Consider the following 15,941-nt stretch of genomic DNA (forward strand, 5'->3'; position numbering starts at 1 on the left):
AGCCAATAGGTAATCAAGGGACACCTTCTTTAATCGCATACCTTGAATTCACTATCCAGTGTGCGGCGGCGATTGTACGAAGGGTCGCTGGTCTTCAGTTCCAGGTTCGCCGGTCTTCAGTTCCGCGGTCATTGGTCTTCAGCTCTGCTCTGCGCCGGATGTTCCTGGAAGAAGAAAGAAGAGGTCGCCGCCTGGAAGAAGACTTCACTGCCTGGAACAGGACCTTCTCCGCCGGACATAAGCAACCGTGAGTACCAACCTGGGGGTTAGACCTAGGATTTTTAAGGGTTTTTTTTTTTTGGGGGGGGGTTGTTATATTTAGATTAGGGATGTACAGTCAAAGAGCTAAATGCCTTTTTAAGGGCAATGCCCAAACAACTGCCCCTTTCAGGGCAATGGATAGTTTAGTTTTTTTAGTGTTAGGTTTATTTATTTTGGGGGGTGGGTTTTACTGTTAGGGGGGACTTAGAATTTTTGGTAACTGCAAAAGAGCTGTTTAACTTAAGGCAATGACCTACAAAAAACCCTTTTAAGGGCTATTGGTAGTTTAGCATTAGATTAGGGGGTGTTTTTATTTTGGGGGGGCTTTTTATTTTCATAGGGATTAGGTTTTATTTTTTATTTTTGATAATTTGTTTATTTTTTTCTGTAGTTAATTTTTTTTAACACATAGACTGAGAGGGGAGAGAGAGAGCAAAGGAGAGGGGAGAGAGAGAGCAAAAGAGAGGGGAGAGAGAGAGAGAGCAAAAGAGAGGGGAGAGAAAGAGAGTAAAAGAGAGGGGAGATAGAGCAAAAGAGAGGGGGGAGAGAGAGCAAAAAAAGGGGGAGAGAGAAAGCAAATGAGAGGGGAGAGAGAGCAAAAAAAAGGGGGAGAGAGCAAAAAAAGGGGGAGAGAGAAAGCAAATGAGAGGGGAGAGAGCAAAAAAGGGGAGAGAGAGCAAAAAAGGGGGGAGAGAGCAAAAGAGGGGGGAGAGAGAGCAAAAGAGAGGGGGAAGAGAGAGCAAAAGAGAGGGGGGAGAAAGAGTAAAAGAGAGGGGGAGAGAGAGTAAAAGAGAGGGGGGAGAGAGAGTAAAAGAGAGGGGGGAGAGAGTAAAAGAGAGGGGGGAGAGAGAGTATAAGAGAGGGGGAGAGAGAGCAAAAGAGAGGGGGAGAGAGAGGGGGAGAGAGAGCAAAAGAGACGGGGAGAGAAAGCAAAAGAGAGGGGGAGAGAGAGTTAAAGAGATGGGGGAGAGAGAGAGTAAAAGAGAGGAGGGGGAGAGAGCACAAAAGAGATGGGGGAGAGAGAGCAAAAAGGATGGTGAAAGAATCCACCTGGATGGATTCTTTCAACACCCTGTCATTTTTGGAATCCACCTGGATGGCAGGGTGGTGAAAGAATCCACCTGGATGAAGTGTAAGCTGCATCAAGGTGGATTCTTTCACCACCCTGCCATTTTCAGAATCCAGGTGGATTCCGAAAATGGCAGGGTGGTTCCGTCACCACAATAGACTGCCCTTCCGAAAATGGCAGGGTGGTTCGGTGGTTCAGTCACCAAAATAGACTGCCCTCTGGGCAGGCTTTCCCACTAGTATTAATATAATCTAGATTAATCTCCATCAAAAATGATTTCTGTAACTGGAATTCTGCACCAGGAACAATGTTAGCTAGAGAGTCTTCTGTAAATTTACACCTTTTCTTATTGTAATCAAACCTTAAACAAGATCAATTTCTTCATAAATGGTGTGTTCTATTGCTATAAACAATTTATGTCGTATAGGTCTTCACTTCTTAGAAGACCACAGAATTTTAATTATCTGATCTATTTTGATAAGATTTGTTTCTAATTTAACCCATTGTTTCTCACTATCAGGTTTGCTCCAATGCAATGTTTGAGCCATTTGGGCTCCATAGTAATATGCAACCAGATTAAGACCCCTATACTTCCTTCCTTTCTATTTCTGATCATCAGGTTCTTATTAATAAGTGCTTGTTTTCTTTGCCAAATAAAATTTAAGATTTCCTTCTGGACTCTACGGAGTTCTTGGATCAGAATTGATATGGGAAGGGATCTAAATAGATAGAATATTTTGGGCAATATTCTAATTTTAGTCACTACAATTCTACCATATAAAGAGTTTTATATTGAGCCCATCCATCCATTAACTTTTTGATGTGTTTAAACATTGGAATTTTCCTTATATAAATTATGTATATTAGCCGTTATACTAATTCCTTGGTATTTAAGTGTGTTTTTGGGCCATTTAAAGGAAAAGTTTATCTCTAATAACTTTTTCATATGTTGAGGTAATTGTACCCCAATAACCTCACATTTTTCTTCATTAATTTTATAGCCTGAAAGTTGTCCAAATTTGTGAATATTGGAATATAGAGGTGGAAGTGACAGGAGTGGTTTGGTAATTGAGAGTATGTCATCATCTGCAAATAATGAAATCTTAAAATTTTGTGAGTTAACTGGGATTCCCGCAATATCCGTGTAATCTCTTATTCTTGTTGCTAAGGGTTCGATACCAAGTGCAAATAAAAGAGAGGATAAGGGTCAACCCTGTCTAGTTCCATTTCTAATTTTTATTCTCTTGGATTGATAATCTGCTAATCTAACAAAAAATGCTTCAGGGTTTGAGTATAATTTTGAGATTGCATCATGGAAAGGTCCCACCGAATTTGTATAGGATGGTGTGCATATAATCCCAGTCAAGTCTATCAAATGGCTTCTCTGCATCCAGCAAGAGGAATTTCTTTGGTTTGTGCATAATTGATGAGATCTATAATTTTGCGAATATTATCTGGAGCTTCCCCTGTTTTATGAATCCGACCTGATCAGAATGAATCAAATTCATAATGACTGTGTTCAATCTATTTGCTAAAATTTTGGTAAGTAGTTTGATATCCTGGTTTATAAGGGAAATGGGCCTATAATTCTGACAATATTGTGGACTTTTACCTGGTTTGGGAACAACTGAGATACGGGCTAGTAACATATCTGAAGGGATGTCATTACCTTGCATAATTAGATTAAATAGTTTAATTGTGGAATGAGAATTTGTTGTAGATCTTTATAAAAGGAACCTGCAAATCCATCTGGTCCTGGAGTTATGTTTCTTTTAAGATCTTTAATTGTGGAGGAGACTTCCTGAAACGTTATTCGGAACGTCCTTATCCTCTAAAGTTATTTTTGCCAATTGAGACGATTTTATAAAGTTATCCAATTCTTCAACTTTATCTGAGTTTATGTTGGTAAAGGTAAGATTATATAGATCAGTCTGCAAAAGTGTTTGATATTTTTAGAGGATCATTTGTGGTCGTACCATCATTTTGTTGTATTTGGGGGACTGAGGTATTTTGGGTAATGTCTTTCAATTTATTGGCCATCATTTTGTCAGGCTTATTACCATAAAGATTGTATTGGGTATCTATGAGTTTAATAGCATATACCGCTTCTTTGTCAAGTATTTGGTTTAATTCTTCGTTTTTATCTTTAATTTTTTTAGTTATGCTTTTACTAGGATTTTGTAAGGATTGAGTTCGAAGAATAGAAATTTCATGCTTGTCTACTTTGGTTTTATCTTGAATCCTTAATTTGTTAGATTCAAAAATCAAAAGACCTCTAACAAATAGTTTAAGAGCCCCCAAGTATAAATTGGGTTTGCAGTGGAGCCTTCATTGATGGCAACTCCTTAATGTCTTTCTGAAGTTTTTGCAAGATAATGTTATCTTTTAGAAGACTTGGATGTAAGGACCAAGATCTAATTCTATGTGGATTTAATAATCCTGTTAGTGTTAATTCAACTATTGAGTGGTCTGACCAAGAACAATTAACTATTTTTGCCCCAGTTAATAAAGGCATCATAATAAAGGCAATCTTAATTTGGCTTAGTAGGATGTAATCGATTATGTATTATATACCGTTGAAAAATATGTATAGTCTCTGGTGTTTTTGTTTAGAACGCTCCAGCCATCTATTAAATTATGGTCCAAAAGGAAATCTTTTAATATTTTTTGGGGAATTTTTATGATTAATAGGCAAACAGTCTTCTTTAGAGGTTCTGTCTATTTTGTTGTCGAAAGTCATGTTGAAATTATGTTTTTTCCATTGTGTGATAAGTTTACTAAGCTCAGACATAAATGGGGCTTGCTTATCGTTGGGAGTATAAACATTCACTAATAGTATTGGGATATTCTAACAATGAGAAATCTCCCTTCCTTATCTCTGACTACCTCTTCCTCTTTGAAGTTAAGAAACACATGTAATAACAGAGAAACTCCACATTTTTTCTTTTTGTTGACAGCATGATATTGTACAGGAAAAATTCTATCCCAATATTTGGGTGTACAATGAGAGGTGAAATGTGTCTCCTGTAACATTACAATTTGGGCTCTAAGTGCTTTATATTCAAGAATAGCTTTCCTTCATTTAATGTCCGAATTGAGACCCCTCACATTATGTGAAATTATCTTAATCGTCATGATACATCTTTAACCTATGGGGAAGCTTAAGTCGATAGTATGGAAATAACGAGACAAAGTATCCCCGTACCTCTATGTATAGCGAAAGGATAACAAACCAAACACTCACTGAAGGAGGTGTGGACATTGAGCAAGTCAATAATATCATATAAATTAGAAACTATTTTTGTGGTATATTACCAATACAGGCTGCAGGTAGACAAATGTATCTCTTCTTCTGGTGTTCATTAAATTGTGCATTCACTTTAACTGTTAGTTGGAAAAAAACAACTAAAAAACATAACTTTTTAACCAATAACTGTTTTAAACAATTAAATAGAATTATTTCTTAATCACATCAAACATAGTGACAGTAGATAATTTAGTTAACTGTTAGAGACCTGAGGGGATAGGGAGGATTGATTGAAGATGGATAAGGTAGTGGATTAGGGAAGTGGAATAGGGAATTGGGTTATAGGGTTATAGGGAGGGGTTTAGTAGGGCAGGAAAAAAAAAAGAGGTAAAGGGAATAAGGATGAGGGAATAAGGATAAGGGATGACCTCCAATAAAACCTCATTATAGATCAGCAAAATAACAAGGGATTAGTATCCCTTGTTATTTTGCTTATCTATATTGAGGTTTTATTGGAGGTCATCCCTTATCCTTATTGCCTCATCCTTATTCCCTTTTCCTCTTTTCTTTTCCTGCCCTACTAAACCCCTCCCTATAACCCAATTCCCTATTCCATTGTAGCATCGATAATAATAACTCTAGTATCCAAAGGAACCTACAAGTTATTTGATCTCGTAGGAGAAAAAAGTCCAGATGACTAATCTAAGTTACTAATCAAGGTGGTGGTGTAACTACCCTTTCCGGTGAACCATTTTCAACAGCAACATTTGGACCTGTCTTAGCTCTCTTGGATTTGGTATTTTTGTCCTCTAGGGTCCAGTCTCTCTGGATGGATTTTCTTTGTTGTTTTGGAGATCCTAAAACTGCCAGTGGCTCTGGGAGCAACTTCAATTGATCAAAGAGGCGTAGTAAGCCTTCTTCAGTAGAGGAACAAAAATGGGTACCGTTTTGATAGGCAAAGGTAAGTTCCACCTATATTCAATGTTCTCCTTGGTGAGAATTTGTATAACCGGCTTCATCTCCCTCCTTCGTAGAGTAGTTGGTGAAAGATCTGTGCATATCTGGATTTCATTACCTTCAAACTTGAGGTTACGTACATTTCTAGCTGCTTTCACTATTTCTTCCTTAATATGGAAATAGTGTATCTTTACAATAACGTCTTGAGTTACAGATTGAGAGGGTTTAGTTAAGGCTCGGTGAGCTCTATCCATGAGGAGCATAGGAATCTATCTCTGGTGCCAACCAATGAAACAAATTGGTGACATCTTCCTGTAAATTCTTATGTTTCCGGTAGATTTCTAATCCTTATATTTGAGCATTGTGACCTGGTCTCTAGGTCTTCTACTTGATCCTCTAACTTTCTAATATATATAGAATGGTCTAGAAGAGTGGTCTTGATTTGTGGGATCTCCTCTGTAATATCATCTACTTTTTCTTCTATGTCAGATGTTCTATTTCTTATATGTCTCTCCTTAGATCCAACAAAGAAGACAAATTCCTCTTGGAAGATGGTTTTTATTTGTGAGAGTAAGTCTCTATTTTGTATATTTTGTATTATGTATATTTGAATTTCTGGTTCACTTTGGTCTTGAGAGTTTCTTTTGTTGGAGACATAATTTTATCTGTTAAGTTTCTTTTGTTGGAGACATAATTTTATCTGTTAAGTTTTGTTTAGGTTGAGCCTTTGCTAAGTAGTCCTTAACTGTATGACTTCTATGTTTAATGTTGAAGTTAGCTCAATAATGAACTCTGGCAGGAATTATACATTTTGTTCCTAAAGGCACTTGTAAATTAGATGACAGAACTAATCTCCACTGTATATTATTGATGGAGATGCACTGTTATGCTGAAATGTGGAGGTTAAAGGCTGGGTAAATCTTCAGGTTAGGTCATTGATGTTACTTGTCACTATTATGCAACATTATTTATTTCATGGATTAGGATGTAGCATGTTTCCAGCTTTCTTGCTATTGATTATATAAGCAATGTCTTTGTTCTTAAAGCGAAATCAGGGTTTGTGCATTGTAGCTCAATATTATCCCAGAGAGATTTCCTAATCTTTTCCTGGCTCTTTACTGACTTGTAATGTGGGTCAGGGTAGGAAGTATAGTGTTTATAAAGCAGATGTTCACAGAGATATCTCAGATAATCTGACTTCCCCTAAGTTTTAATAGCTAATAAATCATTCAAGATATCGCATTGAACTAAAAAGCCAATCTATACTTTAAACTCTCACTCCTGTATCTTGTGGCTTTTTATGAGTCTTCAGTAGAATTTAGATTCTTATCAGTACATTACTCCCCGGGGTGTTTGTCCGCACAGGACGCTAACAGAAAATGGATCTGGGGATATGACCTGCCAATCTAGATATTAGCAGGAAAGGGAGGGGGAGAGGACACTTTGAATCAGCACAATGTTAGTGATATAGAATGACAAACTGACCAAGTCGTGGGTCCTTATATGAATGAGCAGACTTTTTATGTCATGTATAGTTGAATAGTCTATGTCTGTATCTTTTCCAGGCCTCTCTTATGTTATCTTTAATTTATTGATAAACAATGTGTACTATCAGCTGCAATTCTGATGCGTTGTTAGACCTCTAACTCAAAGCCAGTACTGTCCCAAGGATAAAGCTATCACTCCGTTTTTCAATTATGAGGAGCTTATGGTGTAAATGAGTTGATGTTAATGTCAATTATCGGGTAGTCGTGGCTCTAGGCCGCTTTCCAAGAAAGCAATTAAAATGGCGATTCGCGCCAAAAGAATATTTTTATTTTAGGAGCTGCCAGGTAAGCTGCGGGTAAGCCGTGATTGCTTTTGGTTTGTGTAAAAGGCTTAGTGTTCTGCATATATTTATATGTTTGTTGATGTAACATGAGTTATTTCTTTTGAATACTCACTGCTCCTCAGTTTGACGTCGTCTGCCTTGGCTCTCAAATCTCGCCATCCAGCTGAGTGAGCCCTGTTATGTCGCTCACTCAGGGACAGATCCCCGAGCCCCCGAAGTGTATCTGAACACAGAATTTTGTTGTGCAATTAAGCTTTCCTTCCATTGTCTGTTAGTGAGAAGACCAGGTATCTCCTCTGTCAAACCGGCTGAAGTGTACAAGCCGGTCCCTGCTTGCTGCTAATTTTATTTCGACACAGTGTCTACACTGTGTCTTTCTATTGATTGTAAGTGGATTAGCTCCAAATAATAAATTAGAAATCAATGTAAAATTATTTTTTTCACCTATTTTCTCCTATTTTTGTATTTCATCATCATTTTGCGCAGCTTTTTCTATATAAATATTAATATCTTGTGTATTATTATTGGTATAGGTACAGATACATTATTTTGGTTCATATATAGCAGCAGCACCATTACAATATGACTGCATTCCACTATGGAAATTACTTCTCCAATAGGAGATCAGGTAGTACTTCATCTGTAGAAGAGGAAGATTCAAATTATATAGATCCAATAGATCTGTTTAACAGTTTAGAAAGACTCAGCAAAAGTCAGATAAATCAATTTTATGATAAAAGAATTCTAAAAAGATACATTAACAAAAGAATTATTCCCAATGGATTAAGGATGCAAAAAAACACCTATTTTTGATTTAGCTGAACTTGAATTCCACACAGAATGGGAGCAAGCATTAAATGACTGTTCCAAAACTTTTGTAAACATACTGATTAAATATAGGGATATGAAATTTACAAAAATAACGGAGGAGATTAATAAAATCAGAGAAGAACTAGAAAAACACAAGGGAGATGTTCTATATGAACAACTAAATGAAGACACCAAACAAAGAGTTTATATTTATGAAATGGAAAATAAAAATAGGAAAAATAGGAAATTAAAAAGAGATTTAGAAGAACTCGTAGAAAGTTCAAGAAGAGAAACCGAACAAGAGATATAGGGAGTGCATTAATTGAAACTAAGTTATATGAGGGACCTACAACCTCAACTAAAAAAAGTAATATAAGCACTAACAATAAACCAAGACCTCAAGAAGGAGGCAATAGAGGACATAAGGAAGCATCTATGTACAGGGACCATTATTATAGACCAGATCCAAGAACATATATTAATGGACAGCTCAAAAACAACAAAAATAAAAACAAAAATAAGTAAAATACCAACTATAATAGCAAAAACATGCAGAGGGAGAATTTCCCAAATAATTATAATAGGACACAACAGGAAACATCATATAATGTACCACCTGAAAACCAAGAGATTAGATCACATTATTTCAGAGCCAGTGACAATAGCTCAGAGAACAGAGAAAAACATGTATTGAGAAACAAAGGAGAGGATAGGCAAAGTTTTAGACACACAGAACGTGATAGGTCAGATACTGTTGCCTCCTCTGTTTCTTTTTTAGAACAAACAAACCCATCAAACCACCATTAGACAGGTCATGGGGGAACACCCTGTCCCAATCACTAATTAAGAAGACCTATAGAGTCTGAAGAGGACAGCGAGGAGGAAGAGCTGTACAAAAAAATATATAAAAAATAAAGAATATACGAAAATCTTTAATTTATCCAAGAGAAATTTTAGTCCAACTGAATTGAGTCTATTAGGGAAGGGTTTAAATTTTGCCCCTACCAGTGGTCCAAATGATTTTGACCTATTTATAGATCTAAATATGTTTATTCGCAAGCTGACTTTAAGTATCCATTTCGAAAAGAATGGTTTCAAAAAGAAAAATACCATCCTAAATGAAAATGATTTTGAAAGCCTGCAAAATTTGATTTTGATTACCTTAGAATCTGACAGCTTGGGAATAGACAAGTTAGATTATGGCTTAAACCAGTCTACAAAAAGGAATATAGGTTTAGACCCAAATCCATCTTTTTCCCTTTACATTCCCAAGGGAACTATATACCAGTCTTCCACAAATTAGTGGAGAGAGAATTCATAAATTTGTGTAAAACAAATATATGATACAACTAAAAACAAGACCAATTTGATCGAGTTTGAGAGAAAAGCCCCAATAAAATTAAAACAAGATACTACAATTGTTATCAGGGAAGCTGATAAGGGGGGCAGTATCCTTGTTCAAGATAGGGAAGAGTATACAGCAGAAGCGTATAAAATCTTAAATGATACAACTGCATATGTAAAACTAAAAAAAAGATCCCACAAATCTGTTCATTAAAGACTTAAAAAACCTTTTAGATGAAACTATAAGAGCAGGGATTATAAGTAAAGAAGAATACGATTTCTTATTCCATGATAAATGCCGGGTGGCAATTATTTATCCATTGCCAAAAGTCCACAAGAACCAACAGAAGCCCCCTGGAAGGCCCATCATTTCAGGCATTATTTCTCTAACTTGTAATCTTTCCCAATTTATGAGAACCATAAAAAGAAGGATAATGGAGCATATAAAAATATTGAGAGGGGGGATGTGTCCCATGGGGTAATGGATCGCTTTAGAGAATATCATCAAAATGATCCTTCCTGCTTAAGTTTTAAAGCAATAGAGCAGGTAGTATTGGATGAGAAAAGGGGGGACAGAATGTTATTGCTCGAGAGACATTTTGGATCCACTCCCTACAGACCCTTGAATCTCTAGAAAAGAATAGGGAAGTGGATATCCAAGCATTCCTATTATGATATTTATGATGTATTTACACATTGTGTTTCTCAGTTTCTAATACATAGAACATAATATAACACTATCGCCTAGATTTAGAGTTCTGCGTTAGCCGTCAAAAGCAGCGTTAAGGGGTCCTAACGCTGCTTTTGGCCGCCCGCTGGTATTTAGAGTCAGGCAGGAAAGGGTCTACCTCTCACTTTCAAGCCGCGACTTTTCCATACCGCAGATCCCCTTACGCCACTTGCGTATCCTATCTTTTTAATGGGATCTTCCTAACGCTGGTATTTGGAGTCTTGGCTGAAGTGAGCGGTAGACCCTCTACCGACAAGACTCCTAGCACCCATGGAAAGGCTGTAGTTAAGAGCTTTATGGGCTAACGTCGGTATATAAAGCTCTTAACTACAGTGCTCTAAAGTACACTAACACCCATAAACTACCTATTAACCCCTAAACTGAGGTCCCCCCACATCGCGCCACCACTCTAATAAATATTTTTAACCCCTAATCTGCTGACCGCACATCGCTGCCACCTACGTTATACTTATGAACCCCTAATCTGCTGCCCCTAACATCGCAGACCCCTATATTATATTTATTAACCCCTAATCTGCCCCCCCCAACGTCGCCGCTACCTAACTACACTTATTAACCCCTAATCAGCTGACCGGACCTTGCCGCCACTATAATAAATGTATTAACCCCTAAACCGCCGCTCTCCCGCCTCGCAAACACTATAATAAATAGTATTAACCCCTAATCTTCCCCCCCCAATGTCGCTGCTCCCTAACTACACTTATTAACCCCTAATTTGCCGACCAGACCTCGCAGCCACCTACATTATCCCTATGAACCCCTAATCTGCTGCCCCTAATATCGCCGACCCCTATATTATATTTATTAACCCCTAATCTGCCCCCCCAACGTCGCTGCCACCTAACTTCAAGTATTAACCCCTAATCTGCCGACCGCACCTCGCTGCTACTATAATAAATGTATTAACCCCTAAAGCTAAATCTAACCCTAACACCCCCCTAAATTAAATATAATTTTAATCTAACAAAATAAATTAACTCTTATTAACTAAAGTATTCCTATTTAAAACTAAATACTTACCTGTAAAATAAACTCTAATATAGCTACAATATAACGAATAATTATATTGTAGCTATTTTAGGATTTATATTTATTTTACAGGCAACTGTATCTATTTTAACTAGGTACAATAGCTATTAAATAGTTATTAACTATTTAATAGCTACCTAGTTAAAATAATTACAAAATTACCTGTAAAATAAATCCTAACCTAAGTTACAATTAAACCTAACACTACACTATCATTAAATAAATTAAATAAATTAACTACCAATACCTACAATTAAATAAACTAAACTAAATTACAAAAAAAACACTAAATTACAGAAATTAAAAAAATATTACAAGAATTTTAAACTAATTACACCTAATCTAAGCCCCCTAATAAAATAATAATAAAAAAAAAATAATAAAAGTCCCTACCCTATTCTACATTACAAATTAACCAGCTCTTTTACCAGCCCTTAAAAGGTCTTTTTGGGGGCATGCCCCAAAGTAGCTCTTTTGCTGTAAAAAAAAATACAACCCCCCAACATTAAAACCCACCACCCACATACCCCTACTCTAACCCACCCAAACCCCCTTTAAATAAACCTAACACTACCCCCTGAAGATCTCCCTACCTTGAGTCGTCTTCACCCAGCTGGGCCGAAGTCTTCATCCGATGGGGCAGAAGAGGACATCCAGACCGGCAGAAGTCTTCATCCTATCCGGGCAAAAGAGGACATCCGGACCAGCAGACATCTTCATCCAAACGGCATCTTCTATCTTCATCCATCCGACGAGAAGCGGCTCCATCTTCAAGACCTGCGGCGCGGAACATCCTTCTTCACCGACGACTACCCAACGAATGAAGGTTCCTTTAAGTGACGTCATCCAAGATGGCGTCCCTTGAATTCCGATTGGCTGATAGGATTCTATCAGCCAATCGGAATTAAGGTAGGAAAAATCTGATTGGCTGATTCAATCAGCCAATCAGATTCAAGTTCAATCCGATTGGCTGATCCAATCAGCCAATCATATTGAGCTTGCATTCTATTGGCTGTTCCAATCAGCCAATAGAATGCAAGCTCAATCAATGCAAGCTCAATCTGATTGGATAGAGTAGGGGTATGTGGGTGGTGGGTTTTAATGTTGGGGGGGTTGTATTTTTTTTTACAGGCAAAAGAGCTGATTAGCTTGGGGCATGCCCCGCAAAAAGCCCTTTTAAGGGCTGGTAAAAGAGCTGGTTAATTTGTAATGTAGAATAGGATAGGGACTTTTATTATTTTGTTTTTTTTTTTAATTTTATTAGGGGGCTTAGATTAGGTATAATTAGTTTAAAATTCTTGTAATATTTTTTTAATTTCTGTAATTTAGTGTTTGTTTTTTTGTAATTTAGTTTAGTTTATTTAATTGTATTCAATTGTAGGTATTGGTAGTTAATTTATTTAATTAATTTAATGATAGTGTAGTGTTAGGTTTAATTGTAACGTAGGTTAGGATTTATTTTACAGGTAATTTTGTAATTATTTTAACTAGGTAGCTATTAAATAGTTAATAACTATTTAATAGCTATTGTACCTAGTTAAAATAAACACAAAGTTGCCTGTAAAATAAATATAAATCCTAAAATAGCTACAATATAATTATTCATTATATTGTAGCTATATTAGGGTTTATTTTACAGGTAAGTATTTAGTTTTAAATAGGAATACTTTAGTTAATAAGAGTCAATTTATTTCGTTAGATTAAAATTATATTTAACTTAGGGGGGTGTTAGGGTTAGGGTGAGACTTAGCTTTAGGGGTTAATACATTATTATAGTAGTCCTCCAAAAGAAAGGGCACTCACAGGTCTTGACAAAGTAACATATCTTTATTGCATATAAATCATCATAAAGTGTCAGTTGACATTTCAGCTACAATCTTAACCTTTTTCAAGACAATCAAAGTCCTTTACAAACAACTCTCAGCGTGTCTAAAGCGCCATTCGGTGACACACTTTAGACACGCTGAGAGTTGTTTGTAACGGACTTTGATTGTCTTGAAAAAGACTAAGATTGTAGCCAAAACGTCGAGTGACACTTTATGATGATTTATATGCAATAAAGATATGTTACTTTTTCAAGACCTGTGAGTGCCCTTTCTTTTGGAGGACTTTTTATATATGTATGTATGTATATCTATAATATAATCACGTTTGTAACGCGTCCGGTGTCGCCAGCTGCGCACGTATCCTTAAAGGGACACTCAGGTTTTATTAAATTTTCATGATTCAGATACAGCATGTAATTTTAAACAACTTTCCAATTTACTTCCATTAAAAAAAATGTGCACAGTCTTTTATATTTATACTTTTTTTGAGTCACCAGCTCCTACTGAGCATGTGCAAGAACTCAGACTATACGTATATGCATTTGTGATTGGCTGATTGCTATCACATGGTACAGGGGGAGTGGAAATATACATAACTTTGAAATGTGTTAGAAAAGAAATTCATTTGAAATTCAGAGTAAGTGCTATTGTATTGACTTATTATCTTGCATTTGTTGATTATGCAAATCTGCTGTGTTTACTGGTCCTTTAAAGGAATGTTGACTGTGCAAGGCAGCCAAAAGATTGTTGGCTGTGCGTGCAGCCAAAAGAATCCACCTGGATGTAGCGAAGCTGCAACACAGTGGATTCCGAAAATGGCAGGGTGGTGAATTCACTACCCTGCCATTTTTGGAATCCACCTGGATGCAGCGTAGGCAAACCTGAAGCCTTAAAAAAAACGATACCACCCGCACGAAATAACAAAAAAACACATAACCACTAGCAAGAAATAAATAAAAACTACGTAACCGCCTGCACAAAGTATTAAACACCTAAACTGCAAATCCCCACATCACAAAATAAAGTAATTAACCCTTAATCCGCAAATAACAATTAAAATATTAACCCCTAAACCGCCAACCCCCCACATCGCAATAAACCTAATTAACCTATAAACCCCTGAACAGCCAAACCCCCACATTGCAATAAACCTAATTAACCTATTAACTCCTAAACTGCCAAACCCTCCACAACTCAACTAATTTAATTACTAAGCACCCTAATCTAACACCCCTAAATTAACCCCAATACTAAGTTACACTTAAATAAAACCTAACATTAAATTACAAAACAAAATCTAAAATTACAAAAAATAAAACTCTAAAATTACAGAAAAAAATAACCAAAATTATCAAAAAATTAAACCTAATCCCTATGAAAATAAAAAAGCCCCCCCAAAATAAAAACACTCCCTAATCTAAACTAAACTACCAATAGCCCTTAAAAGGGCCTTTTGTATGGCATTGCCCTAACTTAAACAGCTCTTTTACATTTAAAAAATACTAAGTCCACCCTAACACTAAAAAAACCCTAAACTACCCATTGCCCCTAAAGGGGCATTTGTATGGGCATAGCCCTTAAAAGGGTAATCAGCTGTTTTACTTCCCTTAAAAGAGCAATCAGTTCTTTTTACAGCCCATTAAATCCCTAATCTTAAAAATAAAAAAATAAAAAAAAGTCTAAAACTAAGCCCCAAATAGGTACTCACCACTCCTGAATCTGGCGGAGAAGGTCTTCTTCCAGGCGGCTCCATCATTTTCTATCTTCATCCGGAGCGAAGGCGGCGCATAGCAGAGGTGGCTTCCCCAATGGACGGATCCTCAGTGGCAGTCCTCATCGGCGTAGAGGCTCCTCTTCATGTGATCGTCCATCGCACACTGAAGATTGAATGCAAGCTACCCCATATTTATTGGGGTACCTTGCATTCCTATTGGCTGAAATTTTGAAATCAGCCAATAGGATGAGAGCTACTGAAATCTTATTGACTGATTTGAACAGCCAATAGGATTTAAGTAGCTCTAAGCCTATTGGCTGATTTCAAAATTTCAGCCAATAGGAATGCAAGTTACCCTAAACTGAATGTGGTACCTTGCATTCAATTTTCAGTGTACTCCAGAGATCGGATGAAGAGGAGCCTCCACTCCTCTGAGAACCGCTGCTCCAAAACCGCACTTCGGGGAAGACCGCTTCGCGCTGCCTTCGCTCTGGATGAAGATAGAAGATGATGGAGCCGCCTGGAAGAAAACCTTCACCGCCGGACTTCAGGAACGGTGAGTACTTATTTGAGGCTTATTCTTAGGATTTTTTTTTATTTTATTTTATTTTATTTTTAGGATTAGGAATTTAATGGACTGTATGTAAAAGAGCTGATTGCCCTTTTAAGGGTAATGCTATACAAATGCCCCTTTAATGGCAATGGATAGCTTAGGTTTTTGAGTGCTAGTTTTTTTTTATTTTGGGGGGGTTGGTTGGGTGGTGGGTTTTACTGTTGGGGGTAATTTGTATTTTTTTAAGTAAAAGAGCGGTTTAACTTAGGGCAATGCCCTACAAAAGGACCTTTTAAGGGCTATTGGTAGTTTAGTATTAGATTAGGGGGTGTTTTTATTTTGGGGGGATTTTTTATTTTTATAGGGGCATTAGTTAAGGTTTAAATTTTTTATTTTGGATAGCTTTGTTTATTTTTTTCTGTAATTCTTTATTTTGTATAACTTTAGCTTGGGGGTTTGTATTTTTTAAACATAGAATGCCCTCTGGGAAGCCTTATCACCTAGTGTATGTATGTGTATATATATATATGTGTGTGTGTGTGTGTGTGT

At 36.8% G+C, this 15,941-nt stretch overlaps 1 protein-coding gene across 5 annotated transcripts in view; it reads right to left on the minus strand.

Moving 5' to 3' along the window:
- SLC2A5 (solute carrier family 2 member 5) overlaps positions 1 to 15,941 on the minus strand; it is a 924,962-nt gene that overhangs the window by 445,378 nt on the left and 463,643 nt on the right. The window lies entirely within an intron of this gene.

Source organism: Bombina bombina, chromosome 8, assembly GCF_027579735.1.
Source record: "Bombina bombina isolate aBomBom1 chromosome 8, aBomBom1.pri, whole genome shotgun sequence".
Classification (NCBI taxonomy): Eukaryota; Metazoa; Chordata; class Amphibia; order Anura; family Bombinatoridae; genus Bombina; species Bombina bombina.